This window comes from Symphalangus syndactylus, chromosome 19, assembly GCF_028878055.3.
Source record: "Symphalangus syndactylus isolate Jambi chromosome 19, NHGRI_mSymSyn1-v2.1_pri, whole genome shotgun sequence".
NCBI lineage: Eukaryota > Metazoa > Chordata > Mammalia > Primates > Hylobatidae > Symphalangus > Symphalangus syndactylus.
In genome coordinates, this window is record NC_072434.2 from 53,288,395 (window position 1) to 53,310,808 (window position 22,414).

At 42.0% G+C, this 22,414-nt stretch overlaps 1 protein-coding gene across 22 annotated transcripts in view; it reads right to left on the reverse strand.

The window, feature by feature from the left end:
• Positions 1-22,414, reverse strand: part of FGGY (FGGY carbohydrate kinase domain containing) — a 456,399-nt gene that overhangs the window by 316,990 nt on the left and 116,995 nt on the right. The gene's annotated exons all lie outside the window — the stretch shown is intronic.

The window sequence follows — 22,414 nt, forward strand, 5'->3', positions numbered from 1 at the left end:
CATGAACAAATTATAAAACAAATATTTCCTTGATTAGCTAGGATTATCTCTACAAATTCTCAGTAATAACTGTACTATGTTGTAGTGTAGCACAGTACCTAGCAAGCTGTGGTCACTCAACAAATATTCTTTATCTTTTATGAGACTCTGACAACTCTAAGAAGTACTGAAAAGCATTATCATTTCCCTCATACTAAAAATCCTAAACTGCTCTCCTTGATTTTGCTCAGTGATACCATCTGCAGATATTTGATACTTCAACCCCCTGAGAATATTTAGCAGATCTTATGACTCTAGTCTTCTTTTTCTATCAATTTTGGTTTAGGATCTAGAAATGATGCCACTCTTTTCCCATAGTGCAAAATACAAAAGTGTTGGAAGAATTCTTTCCCTCTTCCTATTCTTGTCTTTGTCAGGCCACTGTGCTCTAGGTGGCTATGACTGTCATCATGACAATGGCCATAAGTGAAGGGCACCATGGTGATGCTCTTCTCAGATATGATGTCAGCTGTCCCATCACCCAAGGAATGGCCTACTCACATACCTCTCAGAGCTGAGAATTTTAACATGAACAGTATCCCTTTGACACAAAGCAGAAAGAGTCAGATTAAGATTTTCCACACAAGACAAAGAGGTAAAAACATTAAAAGGAAGTTGGTGAAGTAGAAGTATAGACCTGAAGATTTCATAGCTTTCAAGATGTCCTGTCTCTAAGGAAGGACAGGAAAAGAGGGAAAGGAAACAGAAATGGAAAACAAAAACAAAAACGAAAACAAACAGGAAAATGGCCTTAAAATTAGGTTTCAATATCTTTCAGGGATCAAGATGCAGAAACCGGCAGAAACAATACATCAGCTCTTCAGAAGGAGGATACATTCAGACTTGTTATTAAGGTAAAAAAATGACAATTTTGTGACTTAGCCATTAAGAAGTTCCTGTATATATTATCTGGCCTCAAGGGATTAACAGTCTGTCAGGGGAAGAGAGCACCATATTATTTAGCTAATATGGGTAGAGCTAGAGTTGGAACCCAAACAATTAGCTGCAGAGTCCATGCCTTTAACGACTATACAAACTGCCTCTAGAAATATACCCTCTGCATGATTGGTGAATTTCATGAGTGAAATACAAGATATTTAAGAGGAACAACAGGAGAAGAGGGCGACTCTACCTGGGAATATTAAGGAAGCTTCACTTAGGAGTAGCAGCTTGAATTGTGAGTCCTGAAATACAAGTAGGAGTTCACCAGGTGGACAAAGGTTGTAGAGGATACATTTCAGGCAGTGGACCAAAGCATTCAGTTCAAGCATAATCCCGCCTCCAGATGTGAAATGGAATAACTGATCTCCTAAAGACTCTTCCAGATTTTTAGATTTTAGTGCTGCTATGAAGAAGGCATTACAGAGTACAGTTTGGATCAGACACGGTGAAGCCATCATTCACTAGTGAGTAAGATATCCTCCTTGCTCTTCATTTTCTTCATCTGTTAAGAAGGGTAATAGTAGTAATTATCTCATAAATTCATTAAAAGCTTAAGTGCTGGGTTAATTCATATAGCACATGCCCAATAAAAAGCAGCTGTTCTTGTTACTATTGTTTTCCTCAGCATCAACATCATCATCATCTCTTAGCTACTTCTGAGAAAGAAAATATAATAAAGAAATGTTCAAATGAAAACCCACTTTAAGACACTGCTAAGAATACTACAGGGAACTGAGATGGGTTGTCAGCTAATTTGATAGCCATTATCCCAACTAAATGAAATAATGGCATAAGCAACCCAGTTCAGCCTGCTCAAGTCAACATAAAATTGAGTTAAGAATCAAATTCTTGGTTCTTATCTTGAATTTGCAAACCAATATTGGGCCCAAACTGTGCCCTCCTGCACAGTTAGAAGCAAAACCACTTAGAATGCTCTAGCCATTCATAGAGAGATTCACTGATTCCCAAACACAATTCTGCCAGCACTCAGCATGGCACTGCAGAAAGATAGAGGTGAGTACTAGGTCTTCTCCCTTGATTAGCTCAGAGGGTGGATGGGAAAATAGACATGGAGGAAATGCAAAAAGTATTGTAAGAAAGTTTTAAATGTGGGTACATATATAAAGCTTTATGGGAGCACAAAAGGCTACAGGAATTAACTCTGTGGAGGTTCTGAGAACTTCAATAAACGAATACCAGAGAAAAACGCAAAATGTCCTTAAAGTGTGCATCCTGAGGAACCCAGGATAGAGTACTTAAGTTTTCCCTTGTTTGCCTGTTCTCTGGCTGAAACAAACTCAAGAGTGTCTTGAATGGGTCACGCTTCCATTCACTTCTGTACTTGGTAACGCACTCCTGAAACACCTCCACCTTTCTTAACCTTGGTAAATCCTAATCACCTTCTGGTGTCAATTCCTCTGGGAATTCATCCAAAGGTGTGTTATTTGCCCCGCCACTGTGCCTTAATTGCTTCCTATCATAGCATTTATTGCATTATGATCACCTGCTAAATTAGTTCTCTCTCCCATACTACACTGCACACTAGATGCAAGGATGGTACATTCTACATTTTAGTCTTCCTAGTAAAGAGGACACATAGTAGATGTTTAATATTTACTGAATCAATAGTTATCACTGATGTCTTCTTTGACCTACTACCACATACATAAATATCTATTTTATTTTTGCATAGGAAGACTACTTTGAGTGTTGAACTGAAGCTCTACCTTTGCAACTTAGTCTATAAGTTTAGTTTTTAAATGAGTTCATATTAAAAACAAACAAAGCCACCCACAAACAAAAGAGATCAGAGGCCCCTACTCAAATGTAAATCAATATGCTTGCTAAACTAAATGAAGAAAGGAAGCTGCCTGCTTGCTATCCTCTTTAATTTGCAAGAAGGAGCTTTGTGGGGTTTCTTAAATATGAAAAGATAAAAGTGCACTTGGAGTGTACATGTTCCTTTTTTTATCTCCTTTAGAATTACCATGTGTTTTTCTAATTGAGAGCACTCTTAGGGCTTATTTAAAAACCAGATATGAGGGGGAAAAAATGGCCTAAATTCAATCTAATTCTCTTGTGTATCATTTCTGTTTTTTTTTTTTGAACCTTGCAAAGCAGTTTATAAAAAATAAATTATGTCTTATAAATTAAGCAACTGGAGAAACTGAGATGGGAATGGTTGATGGCAGGCTTTAAAAGATACCACCACATATCATTTGAGGTCACAGTATTCCAGTCACCCACCAGCCTGGCTGGATCGACTAGTTTTAATGGTGTGAGACATATTTCTCAGTACATCTAAAATCAACGATCACTTACTAATCATACCCAGTCCAAGTTTTTTTAGGCAAAAGACCGTAAGTTGAGAGAGTAGTATTCAATGGTTTGGAAATATAGAACAAAAAGGAATGTCAGATGGAAGGGAGAATTATGCCTAGGGAAGAGAAGGATACGGAATAATGGAATAACCATCTTTAGGAAGAGAAACATTTTCAGTTAAAAGCAGCTGCTTTTCATTTTTATGAAAGCAATAAGCATAAATTTCAGTAAGAGAGGGTTTCGATTATCTGAGGAAAAGCTGCCTAACTTGTAGGGCTAGAAGACATGATGATGTGGAATGGGAAAAGATGACAGTCTTCTTCAGAAGGATCTTTAAGGAAAGGAGAGTTCCATCATTTTAAGGTGGCTGGGGAGCTGTCTGGCATTAAGAGAAAGGAATGGATTACACAGATGATTTCTGGTGTTTTTATTGGTATTGTTGTTACTCTGGCTCAATGATTCTGTGATTCATTTCATCTACTATAAAGCCAACGTCTTCAATCTCAACAAAAGTACAGTATTAAAGAATAATGTTTCTGGGAATTTCAAATTCATGAAAATAGTTGTTTCTAACTTATGGTCTTGTTTAAATGAAAACACACAAGTTCCCTTTTAAATTTCAATTAATTAAAATCTATTGAGTGGCTATGAGGTGCAAATTCCGTCCAAGGTGTCAGGCACACGGAGATAAGATATAGTCCCATTCAGTACGCTGGAGGAGAGAAAATGAGCCCATCCATTACTGCAGTGTAGCTGAAATATATTAAGTAACACTAAAGAATTACAAACTGCCATGAAGTGACAAAGAATTAAGAGTCAACATCCAGTTGGGCTGTCAAGTGCAAGGAAAAATAGAGGGGGAGAGTAGATTATGAAGTAGATATAAAAAATTCATAAGATGGTAAACATTATAAACATTATAGACAAAGATGCAGAACCGTGGATATTTAAATCATGCGTTAGAACAGAGACTGGCCTCATCCAGAACAAAGCTAGGTGTACTGAGGAAATAAGAAAACTTGAAAGTTGTTTTGGGTCATGCAAGTGACCCAGTATGTAAATTTCTAAATGTGAGGCAAAAGACATTACCCCAGAGTCAAAATAAATTCATTTCCAAATATTTTCCCCCTCAACTGAAACACATCATAACAAACTTTGGTATTAGTTTTTAAGATAATTCCTAATACTCAGAAGTTACAATCTAGGCAATTAACTGGTATGTGCCAAACACAGGCAAAACTTTTGGTTTCCCAGGGACTATAATGAATCCATAGGTAACTAATACGAGTTTTGATTGCCTGGTGGAAGAAGATGAACTTGGCACTTTGAGTGTTTAGAAAAGTTGTCACAATAGGTATCGGACTCTGAAAATTTTTTCCAAAGCACAAGGAGAGGAACACCAACATTAGCCATTTTTTTAAAAATCCCATGATATGCCTAAACATGAGCACTGGCTAATTCTGCAGAATTTGTAAAGCATTCTGGGTTGTATATTGAAACAAAGAAGGAAGTGAGTAAGTTCCCAACTGATACTTACCTCTCAAGTAAGCAGCCAGAATGTTTTAAGATGCTGTGTAGTCTAATGGAAAGGGCAAAGGCTTTGCAAACAGGCTAACTTGGATTGAAATTCCAGCTCTGCCACTTGTTATGTGAATAGTCTTAGGCAACTCTCTGAAACTCTCCATTTTCTCACATCTATAATGGGGGTAATAACACTGAACTAAAAGCCTTGTTGAGGAATAGACTGCAGTCAAAGGACCTCCTGGCACAGCAACTGACCCATACACTGGCCCTCAATAAACAATAACTACTACCAGTAGCAGTCGTATTTCTTCACTTTAGCCTGCCACATTTAAACACTCACATACACACACACACATAAGTACTACAAAGACTTCTCCTGAAATCTGTGCATTAAATTTTATGGATAATCTCTCATTAAATGGTCTCTTCTAAAACTCCAGTACCTCTCCCGGACTGGTCAGAGGCCATGTGGGCCTCACTACATCACTACATGATTTTCCTGCCAGACTATAAATTGGCTCAGATTCCCTCAAAACAGTTAGTTCCCTTAACCCAATACTACTCTAGACTGGGAAAGGGGTCTGAAATATTCATGTATTTAGTGACATTTATGTAAAAACTCCAAACAGAACATTTTAAATTAAATATATATCCCCTTACCAGGGGACTACAGCAATCACTGATATGTGCACATATATAACCAGATATAATCTCCAGAGCGAGCTGCATTCTGTAAATTTATAATATCAGTGTTAACATGAGTTAAGCACTTCCCTAACTCCTCCTGCAAAGCAGTCACTAGACCCATTGCTTTGAAAGCAGGATCAAGGCAAATACATTTTCAGCCCCTACATGTCATGGGTACACAGGATTTCATTATACTCTTTGCTGTCGTGTATGTTTGAAACTTTCCAGAAAATGGGCCAGTCTAAAGTGGTGCAGACTGCGTGCTTAGCACAGTGCTTGGCCTGTGATGAGAGCTCGACCACTAGGCCAGTTTTGTTACTGTCGTTATAGGGCAGGAGTGGGTTTATCTCTGCACTCACACTTTTTATATTCTGGTTGACTCTGTCTACAACTGGCTCCCAAACACCAATCTAGCAGAACACCCAATCTGGTGGTCATGGCAGACATCGTCACACGTAATAGAAATTAAAGCACAGGGCTCCTCAGGAAACAATAAAAATCTGCCACCCATTCTATCTCCCAATAACCATGAGGAAGAAGAGAAACTGTCAGGAAGGTGGAGGACCAGGTATGAAGGATAAGGAAGAGCAAAGTCTCCAGGATGACATCCTAGGGTCTGGATCCTTCTTCAAAGACAAACTCAGCATCTGAAGTTCCTCCTCTGCTCTAATTAACAATGGGTCAGGGAAATGAGGGCCTGTGGCGTAGTGTCATGGGAGAGTTTGGACAGAACTTGTAAACACCCACCTCCTGACCCTTCTCCAAGGACAGTGGCCTTAGGCAGTGGTAAACAAAGATCACCCCCAAAGAGCTAATTTTAGTCCTATTTATAACAGTAAAAGCCAAAGTACTTTCCCTTCCTGTGTTGTGACAAGACAACACAAGGCTTCCTGCATCCCTGTCATTCAACTTTACCCAGTCTCCAGGCACAGGCTGAGATCTACAAAGAGAAGTGTTGCTCTATGCCAGAGAAATCCTATCCTGTGTGAAATTTCCCAGAGAAGGGAGGTGGCATAAAAGCAAATTCAGGAACTCTTCATTCACTTACTCTCATTCATTCATCCAACAATTTATTCATTTATTTATTCATTTATTCATTTCCTTGACAAACGTTTATGTAGCACCTCCTACCTAACGAGCCCAGGGCAGAAGACGAATGAGATGAACATGCTGCTGTTCTAGGGGCCATGGGCAGAAAAGCCAGAAAAGACAGTAAATCACAAAAATAACTATAGAGTGACAACCATGATAAATGCAATGACGGGCACTTAAGGGGGTTCTAGTCTAGTCCATGGGCTTGGAAAAAGTTTGCAGGGGGAGGAGGACTGAAGTTGAAATTTCAGGGACAATGAAGAGACAGCCCCATGATACAGAAGGGCAGAGGGTGACTACCGTGGGAAGAGAACATAAGGAAGAGCAGGGACAGACAGAAGGTGGGGTGACTGAGGGATGGTGAAGTCAGTGCAGATAGAAAGGGACAAGGGAGGATGTGCAGGCAATTGTGGGTGAAGAGGCTAGAAGTGCTACAGGGGCCACTCATCAAGATTCATTGTCCATGGTAAACACCAGGGAGTCCAACCTGAGGGCGGTAGGGAGGCAATGACGGGATTCAAGCGAGATGCTGTCATGATCAGTTCAAATCCCAACAGTGCCACTTCTCACCAATGTAACACCAAGCCAGCCACAGTCTCTCAGAATGAATCTGCCCCATGAAGTCAGCTCTTCCCATGTGTTTGCTCACTCAGTGCACACACATTGCTTTCTCGTGCGTCTCCTTCGTGCTGGCCACTGTCTCAGGCAATGGGATGCAGCAGTGAATGTGACAAAAATCTTTGCACTCCTGGAGCTTACAGTCAAGTGGAGGCATCAGACAATATGCGTGCGCGCGCGCGCGCACACACACACACACACACACACACACACACGAGGGAGGACATAATCAAGTGGCAAAGAAGAAAGTGACCCAGTAGGCCATCTTTGGGCAGCGTGGGCAGCGAAGGCCCACTCTGAGGAGGTGACATTGAGCTGAGGCCTGAGGAATAAGAAAGGCCCTGTATAACAAGGAGACACAGGCAAAGGGGAGAGTGGCTGCAAAGGGGCAAAGTGCTTGTCTGTCTGGGCAAGTGAAGCGGAGCATAGAGCATGAGGTGGGCAAGGCTAGCAAGAGAGGCAGCGTCCAGAAAGCGCAGGGCCTCTGTGGCATGGGGATGTCACTGCACCAACCTCAGGACTGGTCTGTGCCACGATCAAAGTTGCATTTTCAGATCCCTCAGGGATCTTCAAATGGAGGGGCTGGAGGGGAGGGAGTAGAAGTAGTGAGATCTAAGAGGGGGCTTCTGTGTTTCCTTTTGTCATTGGACATACATGTTTCATTTTATTATTCCCCAGCTACTGGCCTCAAAGCCTCCGGCAAAATATCAACCTCTTTGTGCCTTAGTGTCCTCATTATAAAACAGGGGACATAATATCCACTAACTCACATTGGGCTGTTGTGAGGATTAAATACAAGTTGTCATTTGTAAAGGACATTGGACAGTGCTGGGCTAAGCTCTCCATGTATCTTGGATATTCTCATTGTCTCACTATTCATTTCCTGTCCATCACTGCTGCTAGATCCCGAGCACCTCATCTTTATCTGCCCCGCATCTGTTCCAGTATTTATACTAGGTACTCTGTCAATAAGGAGTTGTAAATTTTTGCCTGAAGACTTAAATTGGCCCACAGACATATTTTGTTTGGCTGATGCAGAGACTTCAAAATGTGTAACTGTGAATGTCTTTAGGCTGGATATAGACAATGTGCGCATCCTCCCTCAAAATTCCTGTTGAAACCTAATCCTCAAGGTGATGGTATTTGGAGGTGGAGCCTTTGGGAGGTGATTAGGTCATGAAGAAGTACGGCCCTTGTAAAATGGATCCCAGAAAGCTCATTTACTCCTCCCGCCTTTTGAGGACACAGAGGAGATGGCCACCTATGAACCAGGAAGTGAGCCCTCACCAGACACGGAATAAATTGGGGCCTGGATCTTGGACTTCCTAGCCTCCAGAACAGTGAGAAATAATTTCCGTTGTTTATAAGCCACCCAGTCTATGGCAGTTTTTAATAGCAGCCCAAAAGGACTAAGACAGCTGGGTATGCCCTCTCTAGTTTCCTTGGGTCCCTCCCCAGCCTGTCTTGTCGCATATCTGCCAGAGTGTTAAGTGTGTCCTGCCTCTGCAGGCACTACTTGTGAACCCTTGAAAATGCTATTGCTTGGAATGTCTGTCACAAATACAAATGACACAAAGCCACACAAACCATTCACTCACCTCCCTCCAGCCCCCACTGGTACAATAAACCACAGAATCTGACGTCCCAATTTTTTTCATACTGTCATTCACCATATGTTTACTGAATATCTTCTAGGTCCTAGAAACTGGCAGAAAAAGACACAAAGTCTGCCTTAACTGAACTTACAATTTGGTGCCCATGAACAATGATACTGTAGAGTTTTCTTGGGTGCAAAAGGTATACTGATAGTAAATCATACTAGGGAGTTTCAGCCTTTTGAGCAGATTATCTTATTGTGTTTTAATAATAATCCCATGGAGGTAGACAGGACAGGTAGGTTACTCTGTTCTGAAGGTAAACAAATCAAGGATCAAAGAAGCTAAGCATGTTGTCCAAAATGAAACAAATAATAAATGACAGATCTTGAATTCATGTCTCTGTCACTAACAAAAACACTGCAAAGCAGAGAAGGGTTAACTCCATTTGTGTAATAAGCCATAAAGTTTCCTCCCTAAAGCATGCTACAGATCTAGAATTTAAAAAGGAAAACTGACATCCAAGCACTGACCAGCATGTGGGTAATGTAACCTACACTGGCTTAGACGGTGGGAAAATCATGACAGTGGGGCTGGCGAAGAATGAGAAACTCGAGTTTCCAACAGAGTTCTCGTTGGGCTCTATGTGTCACCAGTGACACATCTGGAAATAAAAGAGAGAAACCAGGAAACAGAATGCAGCCCCTGCTTTGCCAGGAAATTTACAAAAGCATATTTTTGGTTAAGGCGAAGATATTTTGCCAGGTGGTACCATGCCAGACAGACGGTCTCGATGACCCAGTGAGAGCTGCTCCAGAGGGACCCTCTCTGGTATTCCCCGTGAAGGCCTGGCACACTGAGATCATTGCAGCCACCACCACAGGCAACCTGTGCTCCAGACACACAAGGCCTGGAAAATACATCATCATCTTTGAGAGATCCAGCAGCCTCAACAATTCTGAAAATGCCCTTTTCGGATATGAACACTACTCAAGGCTCCTTGGCCTTCATTTAATTTAAATCGGTGGTTCTTAATCAGGGACATTTTGTCTCCCAGCAGACAGCTGGCAATGTGTGGAGATATTTTTGGTTTATCTGGCTGGAGGTGGGGATATGTGCTACTGGCAACTAGTGGGTAGAAGTCAGGGATGGTGCCACACATCCTGTCATGCACAATGGGACAGTCCCATAACAAAGAATTATCTGGCCCAAAATGTCAATGGTGCCAAGGTTAAGAAACCCTGATTTCAATGTCTAAAACTGATGGATACGCCGAGCCTGGGAGCTAGGCTCTACAGATACAAAGGTCAGTTGGATATGTCCTTTTCCTCAAGAAGTTCAGAATCTTGTGGGAGAGGTAATCATGTAAGGAAATAACTGTCATTCAGTGTTATTGGACTGAAAACTACCCACAGTCTAGTGGTGAGCTCTGAAGTAAGAGAGCTCCCAGTCAGAACGATAGCTTTGCCGTTTACTTATTAACCATGTGACCTCAGGCATGTCACTTAGCCTTTCAATCTCTTCTGAAACTAGGAATGGGAAATTATGATACTGATACTATCCCTACACCTCCTGTTCCTACTACTATTACAGCTTCTACTAGAGAAACACCACTAAGACTACTACCAGAATTGCTGCTGCTGCCATTACTACAGAGGTGGAGTACCAGACAGACAGGAAGCACAAAAGATTGGGAAGCAGAGATATTTACAAACTCTGGAAACTGCCACTAAAGGGGAAAAACTTTTTTCTGCCTACTCATAACAATTTTTACATCACGTGTGTGAGGGATTTTCCCACACTAACCAATACTCTAACTCTTCAGAAATCAACTAGGTGTCCCACAATTCAATTCTAAACTAACTTCCTGGAGTAAGGGCAGATCACACAGGTTAAGGCTTCAATCCAAGACTGCTCCCACTTCAGATGCCAGTCAAAAGTCTAGGCCTTCCATACTTCTGACTGATCAGCTACATACTGGAGGTTCCCATAACACCCTTTTTTCAGGTTTGATAATTTGCTATAATGGCTCACAAAACTCAGGGAAACACTCTACTTAAATTTACTGGCTTATTATAAAGAATACAAATACAAATGAACAGCCAGACAAAGAAGTACATAGGGCAAGGTCTGTGGGAAGGGGTGGGGAGCTTTCACGCCCTCTCCAGGCACCTCAACTCTTCACCAACCCGGGAGCTCTCCAAATCCCATCTTTCAGGGATTTTTAGGGATGATTCATCACATAGGCATGATGGCTTATTAACTCAATCTCCAGCCTCTCTCTCCTCCTGGTGGATTGGGTGGATGTGGGGAGTAGGGCTGAAAATTCTGAGCTGCTATTCATCACATGTTCTTTCTGGTGACCAAGTCCCATTCTGACCAACTCCCATTCTGAAGTTATCCAGGAGCCCGAGAGTCACCTCATTAAAGCAAAAGATGCTCTATCACTTAGGAAACCCCAAGGGATTTAGAAGCTCTGTTAGGAACCAGAGTCAAAGTCTAAATAGTACAACAAAAGACACTCCTAGAATGTCAATCATTCTGGAAATTACAAGGCTTTTAGGAGCTCTGTGTCACAAACCTGGAACAGAAACTAAAAATATATTTCTTATTAGTCACAGCACCAAAAGAGAGAAGGTGTGTTCCTTCTTCATCTATTCTCCATCTTGCTGCCTTGAAGGAAGCTGTGGTTGAAAGCCACTTTGGATCATGCGGAAAGGGGTATCATGTTAAGCACAGTACAATGCAGAAGCTACCTGGGTTCCTGGGTGATCTCATGGAAAGCATCTATGTCTGGACTATCAGATAAACAAATAATCTAACTTATTTAAGCCACATCTAGTGCTATAGCCTAATAACACAGAAGTGTAGGAGTAAAAGGTACAGGCCAATTAAGAAAGGGCATTACTAGCAGAAGAAAGTCACATATGCAAAAATACAGAGTTGAAAGAGAATAAAGGGATCCATGGGGATTGATCCATGGTAGTGTGACAGGAGGTGAGACTGGAGAGTCAGGGAGCAGCTGGATCACATTGGACCTTATATTCCTTATACTAGGAAGTTAGGACTTGTTTCCTGCCAGCAGTGGGATGTTACTAAAGAATTCAAATAGTTAAATAATATCGGATTTACATTTAAAGATACTAGGGATGTATGAAGTACTGTTTTGGTGGGGGTAGAGAAAAGAGGAGGAGGTAGCAGGAGGTAGGTGACATGGGGGAGAAGTTGGATGAAAGGCAAAGATGACTGGACCCAGGGAGCCCAGTTAGGAGGGCAACGGATCCCAGTGATATCTGAGGCAATATATAGATTGTCCCCTACTTAGCTAACAGTAATGGATATGTAAGGCATGCCATCAAGGTTTCTTGTTTTGAGTTATTGGATCACAGCACCTTTACCATGATAGAAAACACAGAAAGAAAAGCAAATTTATTTAGGGAAAATGAGTTGAGCCTAGGGTGTCTATGGGCCAGCAGGTAGGGCTACCCAGTGAAAAGCGTGCCCTTAAGGCTGGAGCTCAGGAGAGGTGCAGGGCTGATATTCAGATAAGTCATTACTGAAGAGTGGTGTCTGAAATCATGGGAAGGCATGACATTTTGTTGTACTCTGAGGGCACTGAGATATATGACCAACTGTATTCAGGTAAATCTCTACTAGCAAATGGAAAAAGTGTACCATCTCCTTTCCATGTTTATTGTGAACCAAGAGATTTTTTATTAAGTCTATATACTAGGGAATAGAGGCAGCTGGGCAAAGTCTCAAAATAGAAAAATGCTAGAAGAAAATGGGCCCGTATGAGAAACAGTTCTCAGCTTAGACCACAGACTGCTGCTAAAAAAATCCCTGATTGAACCCAACCTTAAGTATGCATGCAGGGCCCATGAGCATACATGACACCTGCAAAAGCCATTCATGTCTTCCAGTGTAATATGAAATGTCTCCTTGCACTGGGATTTTACACCAAAAAAGACATGAAATGAATCCAACTCCAACATTCAGGGTGGCTTGGACCAAAATGTACCACAGAGAACATTCAGATGTGACTTTCAAGGCCCCTGTGCAATACTTTGTTTTAAATAGAAGTAGGCGTTGACACCACTGTGAAAGATTTGCCAGTGGCTCCAGTTATCACAGGGCAGAAAAAGCCAAGTAATTATTTTCTCCCCAATTATGGCTAATTCTCTGCAAGTTAATTCTTGGCTTTTCTAAAATGGGACCAGAAGATTAGCTCTTCACATGCAAAACTGAAGATATAGGACCCAGCAACAGCTTATGGCCTGGGGTTTATTCCTTATTACTTCTTAAAGTGTGAGGAGGGGGCAGAAAGTGGTGTTTTGACTTAGGCACCATTTAGCCAAGTGGAAGGAAAAATCTCCCTTCAGCTCTGAAACAGGATCATGCAGCTATAAAATTTATTGGACACAATTGAAGCAAGGGTGTTGGGTGAAAAGAATCACAGAAAGAACTATGGGCTGAGTTCAGAAGGGTGTAACGAAATCTGCACCTGTTGTCACTCACTTATTACTCCAGATCTCCCAGGCAGCTTAGATTTAAACCAGACAGTCCTGAGGCCCAGCCTAGCCAATACTGGCCTATTTATTAGCACAGAGTAAAATATGTGTGTCACGTGTGTGTCATGTGTCTGTGTGTGTGTATACATGCATATGTGCACACCTGTGTATGCATGGATGCATATGCATGTGTGCTGGAAATAAACTGATAGAGAGGGAGCCTAGAGGGGAATGAGACTTAAGAGTTGTACGTGTGTTGGGGGAGTGGGGAGACAGCAAACTTGGCCAGTAAATTACTTTAGCCAAGAAAATGCAAATTCCAGATTCCCTGATATTTACCATTTGAGGGTTGTATTTTCATGTTGGTTTTGATCAAATCCCCAGAACCATTTTCACAAAAGAAAAGCAATAGCACCAAATGAATTCAGTTGATTTGAAAGAAACTTACCAAGCAAAAAAATCAGGAGGGAAAACTCTTTCTATAAAGAAATATCCCACTTGTCCTCTGAAGATCTCTGTTTCCACATACACTTTAAATCTCCTCATGTATATTTATTATTTTTTTAACCTCTAAGTTTCTAAGATGAAAAAAAAAAACCAGCATTATTGAAATTAACTTTACCAGGGCCATCGAGAGATTTACTTTGCTAAACGTCAACTCCCAGTCATCTATTTGGCATATCACTTCTCTTTAATCTTTTACATTCAGGTGCAGCCATACATGTGATTGTCTTGTACTTCAGTTTGCATGAAAGTGAAGAAAGCTGTCTGCCACATGGGTGTGGTCACAATGAGTGGCCTGCTACTTGTCATATTTGCTGAGCATGCCTAGACCAGAGAAAGCCCCAGCCAGAGAAAGGTGCACAGAAAGAATGGTAAGGTTTCCTTCCTTTTTCACTCTAGTGGGTAAGTACCAGGATTTTCACTAAGTTCTGGACAACAGAACAGACGTAAGTGAGAGGAATCCTCATGCCACCTTTCATATTCAAAAGCACCTCTAATGCTGCCATGTGGTCCACTCAGGACTCACTTGTACCAAAACCAAAAGGTGCCATCATAGACTTCGGAGGTGGGCAGTCCTCAGCTCAATTCCCAGCCACATGACCTTGGGGCAACATAATATGAACATAAGTGCTACTGACATCTGGGGCACTATAGGATGCTTTATCTAGATTATTAACTTTTAAAAGCTATGGCCTCATTTCTCAAATAAGATAACTGAGACTTAGAGAGTTAGACAAACCGCCCCAAGGTCACGTGCACCTTTCTCAAATAAGATATGCTCAAAAGAACTGGGCAAGTAGGCGTTAATGAATCTCACAATCACCTTTCCGATTTCTGTGTACTGACAGGCAAAGCCACACACACTGGCATCTAATTATTGTACTGAGGTATTCTCCAACTGGGAAGTAGTATAGGGTGGCAGTGCAGCGCTTCGGTTCTGGAGGCAGACAGACCCAGGTTTGAATTCCAGCTCCATCACCTATTAGCTGAGTGACCTTGGGCAAGTCATTTAATCACTATGAGCCTGAGTTTCCCTATCTATAAGGATGAGGGTTAAGTGATATAACATACATAAGGTAAACTCTCAACAAAAGTCTGGTTGTGAGTATGTTCCTCACCATTGTTAATAGATCCCTGAGTAATTATTAAGACTAGAAAATGTTTCATGATCCCTCTAGAATCACTTGCAGGACACTTGGAATCATAAAATCACAGAGGCAGAAATGACCATCAAGTCTCATAATAGCAGGCAGATGTGCCACTGTCACACACTTGGCAAACATCAATAGTTGACTGCTCTTTCTCACTTAGCTGAGATTGGCTTCCCAGCCATCCCCCACACTGTACTCTGGACAGCAACTTCCAATCAGTAAGACTGAGAGCTAATCTATCTGCTGTCCTTAATCCAGTCCCACCATCCTACATAAGAGATTATATGAAGCAGAAGGCCATTGGAGTTAAGTGACTGGCTAAAGGTCCCCTATCTAGTAAGTGACAACCCTGGCCCCTGAACATAGACCACCTAACTCCTCATGCAGTGTTACTCCCATCTCCCACTCTGCCTCTCCAAGCTACCGACACATTTTCCGGGAAATGATGGAAGGTACTTTGATTGCCTTGTCTTCTTCCTCAAGGCTGCACAGAGGGGTTGCTGCACTCAGCAGATTATGTGCCATCTTATTCAGACAGGCCCCCTTCTGTGACAGGTACAGAGGAAGGGGGAAAAAATAAAGCATCTCTCAAATGCTTTGATTGAAGATAGAGACTACAGATGTTCCTGGAGAACTCTGGTTCTCAGGAGCATGAGCAAAAAGAAATTCCCTGGGTCCAGAGAGCCTGGACTGAAATTTAAGCTACAGCAATGTGAGTCATTTCAGCTGAGGAAGGGATGGCAAGGTAACCAACTCTTACCTCCACCATCCCGTGTCTCATTCGGTCATGAGTAAAGCAGTAGCTATGCAGTTAGTGTCACCAAGAGATCAGTCACCGCCTGAGGCCATCTGTTTCTGTCAGGCAGGCAGGTTCCCAGCATGCACTGGTCCCAACTGGATTTGTGTGGGGAGGGAGGCAGCAAGGGCCCCAGCTGCTGTCAGTAGACAGGGAGGCGCCTTCTCTTCACCTCCGTCCTGGGTGCCCACTATGGACCTGAGTTCCCAGCTGTCTTTGTGGCTAGAGTCTTTCCTTGCCTGACTCAGAATATTAAATGTACCCTCTTTCCAAAGGGAGAATTGAAAACCTTTTTTGTGTGTTTGTTGATTCATATCTGTGATAGGAAGAGGTGGGTGAGGTAGAAAGTCAGGCTTATCCTGTTTGCGGGTGGCACAATCAGTTGAAGGATTTTTATGTCCGTCAAGTCCCCAACATGCTGCCTCTGAAAAAGGTTTCAAAACAAAATAATAATCATGATCATAATAATCAAAGCTGTACTAGCATTGCCTGGACTGGCTGACAGAATTGCAGGCAACCAGTTTTGTTTTTGTTTTTGTTTTTGTTTTAGTGTTAATCTTATCCAAAGCAACTTAGATTGCTACAACCATCTCATCCATCCATTCAACAAATATTTACTGCAACCAACTAAGGTTCTAGCCACAGTTCTAGGCACTGCGGAGCAAGCAGGCAGGTCCCTGACTTCATGGAGCAAAAGCAAACAAAAGCAAAAGTAAGTAAGTAAAAAAGTAAACAAGTGCCAGGAGGACATAAATATATTAATGTAGGGGAGGCCTGTGAGTTAGAAATTCAGGGATGGCCTCTCCAATGGGGGAACTTCTGAGATGAGACCAGGCTGGATAAGAATGACAAATACACTATCACTTTTTGAAACTAAAACATATTGTGAAATTTATTTTTCAGTCCTGAATTACTGGTATTTTTGAGGGTGAAATGTTATTCCAGACATCAGTCAGCAACTTCATTCATCCTCCTTGACTCTTCCCAACTCAATTCCTTCCTCCTTTCCCTGCCCTCGCTCCCCTTCCCACCCTGGATACCCTAATGACAAGCCTTCCAGGACCCTCTATGCCATGGAGCTCCGCAATTCCTCTGCCCCAATCCATTTCTGCTGGAGAAAGGAGGAATTCAACCCCAGAAGAGCCATTTCTTCTGGACTAGCAAGGAGAGAAGTCAAAATTATGGGAACTGGGAGCTGCTGACTAAAAGCGGAACTGCCCAGAGGTGGTGGTGGTGGAAGCTCAGGTAGAATGGGGTGAGAGGTGGACGTGTTAAATGCCCTCCACCCTCCTCCATGCAGGAGATAGGAGCTCTAAGGGTAATCCAGGACAGAGAGAATTGATTTCAAAAGCAGTACTCCAGTGGTACAAAGAGAAAAGTTTTGTATCATGTTCCTAAATTTTCGTATTTGAAGCTTATTCAATTTCAAAAATTAAAAAAAAATACTAATTGTGAACACTCTTAAAATCATACTCCTTGGAATTATGTGGAATAAACACTGAAAAACCAATTCCATTATTTGGCTCCAACACCACTCAGGGTAAGGAGTCAGCTGATTTTCTGAAAAATGAAAAGAGCCAGAGGAAAAGAATGTCAGTCAAAGGGAACAGTAAATTCAAAGAACCTAAGTCAGAAAAGAACTTGACATGCTCAAGGAAACCAAAAGAAGCAGAGGTGGCTGGAAAACAGTGGGAAAAGGAGAGATGGTACACGATGAAGTAGAAGAATTAGACAGAGGTGAGAATCATGACCATGAATGAGAGCTTTAACTCCAACATCTATAGGAACAAAGGCATGAGGCAGTGCCTGCAGAAGGAAAGCCAGGCAATGCAGTTTGTCACTGGAAGAGTAGCTCTAATTTTTCTACCAAAACAGAAAGCTCATTTCCCTTTCCCTCCTCTACACATTATGCTCCCCCTGCCAGAAAAGCATTCCCTTCACAAGTGTAATGGTAAGGGTGAGATCTATATATTCGACAATTTGGGGGCAAATATCCACTTCTAATTTTCCAATGTTAAAAAAGTAAAGAAATGTGATAGAAATCCCCAAAACACACTTAAAAGGCCACAAAAATACTGGAATCTATTATAATTCTAATTGTTCTGTGCCAATATAATAATCATGCAAATTTAATCAAATGTTACTACGTCATCCAAATAATCCATGTTTCCCAGGTATTTCAGACACACTATACGTATATATAAGCTTTTACTTACCATTTATTGAGAGCCTAATGTACGCTAGGCATTATGCTACATGCTTTATATATGATATCGCTTTTATGGCTCACAGCATATTCTAAGGGAAGTAATATTGATTTCATTTTATGGGCAAGGAAACAAACTCAGAGATCTCAAGATCACATAGCAGGTAAGGGAAAGAGTCCAAATTTGATTCTAGATGTCTTTGGTCTAAAACCCATATTCTTCCAATAGAGCAAAAGCCTTTCTAAAACTGTGACTCTCTGAAAAGTAAAGCTCACAACCACTTTTACTGCTTCTTCAACGCCTATATCCTTCATAACTGGCTTATGTGTGAAGCCCTCCTTGACCACTTCAACCCACACAAATCATGCCTTCCTTTGACCCTAAACAGTACTGAATGGTGCCTACCATCCATTTATTCATTGAACAAACATATCTTGAACACTTACTTATGCCAGGTGTGAAGACATAATTGCCAAGACAAAGTCCCTGTCCTCAGGGAGCTCACAGTGCAAGGCGGAGACCAATAATCAACACGTGAAAAATAAAGTATTACCGGCACCAAACAAGCTGGAACTAAATTGCATATTTTCTTGGTTTTCTTACTCATTCTTTTATTTTATTTATTTTTTTAAGAGATGGAGTCTCGCTCTGTCGCCAGGCTGGAGTGCAGTGGCGCGATCTCGGCTCACTGCAACCTCCGCCTCTCGGGTTCAACCAATTCTCCTGCCTCAGCTTCCCGTGCAGCTGGAATTACAGGCGTGCGCCACCACGTCCAGCCAATTTTTGTATTTTTAATAGAGACGGGGTTTCACCACGTTGAGCAGGACAGTTTCAATCTCTTGACCTCGTGATTCACCTGCCTCGGCCTCCCAAAGTGCTGGGATTACAGGCGTGAGCCACCGTGCCTGGCCTCATTCTTTTTTTTTTTTTTTTTTTGAGACGGAGTCTCTGTCGCCCAGGCTGGAGTGCAGTGGCGCAATCTCGGCTCACTGCAAGCTCCGCCTCCCGGGTTCACGCCATTCTCCTGCCTCAGCCTCTCCGAGTAGCTGGGACTACAGGCGTCCGCCACCACGCCCGGCTAATTTTTTTGTATTTTTAGTAGAGACAGGGTTTCACCGTGGTCTCGATCTCCTGACCTCGTGATCCGCCCGCCTCGGCCTCCCAAAGTGCTGGGATTACAAGCGTGAGCCACCGCGCCCGGCCCATTCTTTATATGTATTAATTCTACTTCTCAAATGGCCTGTGAAGCTGCCATGTGCAAGCACTCTGGCGGCACCTGTATTTGCTATGGCATTTAGAATGGTACTGAAGACACACAAGTTCCTCACACATCTTCATGCATTGATTATTAGCTTCTTTTCAGATCTCGGCCTATCATGGTAACCATCTTTATTTGCCTATTCATTCAAGTCCTCCTTCAGTTATTACACACTGACTGTGAGTGGCCTATGTAGTAAGTACTGTGAATGATTTGAAAACAACACCTTGCCTCCCCTTGGAGGGCACCATAGCCTAGAGAGGGAGGCAGGCAGATGTCTATGAACAGATGAGACAAGGTGGTAGAGTCGTGCTAAGAAAGAAACTGCTGAAAGGCTTCATGAAGGAGTAGGATTCAAAGAATGCATAGGAGTTTGCCAGGCAGGTCAAAGAAGGAAGGAAACTCCAGCTGGAGAAATGGAGAGACATGAAAGTACCGGGTTTCCAAGGCATCTTTGGTGAGCCACGGTAGTATGACCTGCCGGAAGCTGGGTGGAGTGGGAGATGCATGCGGAGACACAGGGCCAGACCAGGAAGGGTATTCAGTGCTATGCTCAGAGACTCAGCTTTTTTCCTCAAGAACTGGGGAGTCACTGAAGGGGTTTAATATTGGAGGAACATAATCAGATCTGTATTTGAAGGAGGATCCCCCTGAAAAAAGTGGGCTGGAAAGCAGAGGACAGGCTGCAGATAGGAAGACCAATATGGAGGCTGTTGTAATATACCAAGTGAGTGGCAGTGAGGGCTAGAATCTATTGCTGGGACTTTTCCTTTGCATCTAACATTTTCATCTTCACAGTATCAGAGAAATCTGACATACTGAATGGTGTCCACGTAGGCACAAAATTTCAACATTCTCAGGTCTGTAACAAGGTGCCAAAGAAAAAAAATCAGATATGGGTGAACCACCTAGGAGAGGCTTCTGTGCTTCAGCTGCCACACTCCTTTGCCAAATAGTTTCCCAGAGATCATACCAGGTGTTCTGAGCAGAGACAAAGGCTTTTAGTGGGACCTTTACCCAGTATTGGACAGAGAAAAACAAACTTGCCGGTACAATCCAGTAAAGGAAGCTCTGGCAGCCTGCCCAATTGGTCCAGTTTCCTGATCTCTAAACAGATTTCCCCTCCTGCTACACAATCCTCTGGAGCCAAGAAAGAATTGAGAAATAGGCTGGAGTGTTCGGAAAGGCTGCCTGGCACAATAGTATCCAAACACCCCTGCTGCCACGTGTTTACTATGTGACTCTAGGAAAAATACTAAACTTCTCTGGGCTTTAATTTTACTGAATACAAAATTGGGTAATAATCGTTGCAGGCCAAGGCTAAAATTAAAGAAGAAAATATAAATTATGAGTCAAGTTTACTATAATAGTAGGCATTTAATAAATATCAGTTGCCTTTCCTTTTCCTCTCTTTTAGTATTTGCCATTTATTAATATTTACCTAGTGCTTATATAATAACTGCTATATGGAAGGTCTTATTCATAAGCAAGTAATCTTTTTTTTTTTTTTTTTTTTGAGACATGGTCTCGCTGTCACCCAAATCGGAGCGCAGCACAGTGCATGATCACAGCTCACTGCAGCCTCAACCTCCTGGGCTCAAGCAGTCCTCCTACCTCAGCCTCCTGAGTAGCTAGGACTAAAGGCATGCACCACCTCACCTGACTAATTTTCCAGTTTTTTAGTACAGATCAGTTTCTCCATGTTGCCCAGGCTGGTCTCAAACTCCTGGGCTCAAGCAATCCACCCGATTCGGCCTCCCAAAGTTTCTGGGACTACTGGCATGAATCACCATGCCCAGCCCAGCAAGTCATCTTAAATAACAATTAAAAACAATAACACCAACAAAAAACTTGACACATCCATTTTCTACAAGGTAGGACTATATGGAAATACAACCTCAATCTGCTCCTGAGCAACTGAATCTATTAAAAGGCATTGAACCTGGTAAATCACCAAACTACTGGAACACGAGAATCACGGAGAAACCTGATAAAATTACAGATATTTAGATTCTGTTTCTACCCAGGACTACTGAATCAGAATTCCCAGAGAGTTATCGAAGTATCATCACTAAATTTTTAAAGAAGTAAACTGAAAATCTCTCCAGGTGATTCTTGCCATCAATGACTTACTTTCTGAGGCTAGTTTGGGATCCAGTGACCTAATCTCTTTTTCTACAGAGGCAATGATTGAATCAGAGCAATATCACAGCACACTCTCAAAGCCAAGAGCTGACTCCAAATCAAAGTAACAAAGTAAGGGTGGGATCCCAGTATCTCCTTTAAAAATCCAGACTAATAATAAAAAGGAAGTGTCCTTAACTTCAACCCAAATCCTTCACATTCTCATCATGGCAATGTTTTTAAAAAACAGACCACAGTGGCTGACTGTGGGGTGGTAGTCTAGTCAAGTGTGACCTTAGCCCAGGAAGGCCACTCAGAGGTCAAGGCATGCCCTAAACATCTACAATACTCATATGGGTCCCTAGGAAGTGTCAGGCCTTTGTATTGCCAAGACAATATATCTCAAGTATACCTGCCAACCTGATATAAAACATGCATCCTCTTCTTCTCAGCCCAAATGAAGGTCAGAAAAAGAGAAGAGAAGGGAAGAGGAGCTGGGGGAGTCGGGGAGAAAGGAGGGGAAGGAGGAGGGGAGGGAAAAAAAGAAAGAAAAGGGAGTGAGGGAAGGAGAGAGGGAGGGAGGGAGGAGTTTTAACTATACCACACCCTGATTCTTTTTAAACAAATTCCAGGCTTTTTAAAAATTTTTCTGTAAATATTTCAGCATGTATCTATAAAAGGAGGTATCTTTCAAAAAATAACTAATTGTCAATATCATAATTAAAAAGAATAATTCCTTAATATCATCATATAGCCATTCTGTATTGATATATGCCTCCTATGTTTTACTTTTCTTAACAGTTGTTGTTTGAATGAGGGTTCAAATAAGGGTAACACACCATGAGTGCTCCATATGTCTCCTGTCTCTTTTTGTTACAGGTATCCTCTCTAACACTCTTCTTTTCCCCTTTGTAACTTTTGTTAATCAAAGAAACTGGTCCACCTAAGTGGCTTTTTATGCTAGAGTGTATTCTTCATCAGAAAGAGATCTCCTTGCTCTAAGAAAAGACTTGGGAAACTTTTTTTTTTTTTAATTAATGATTG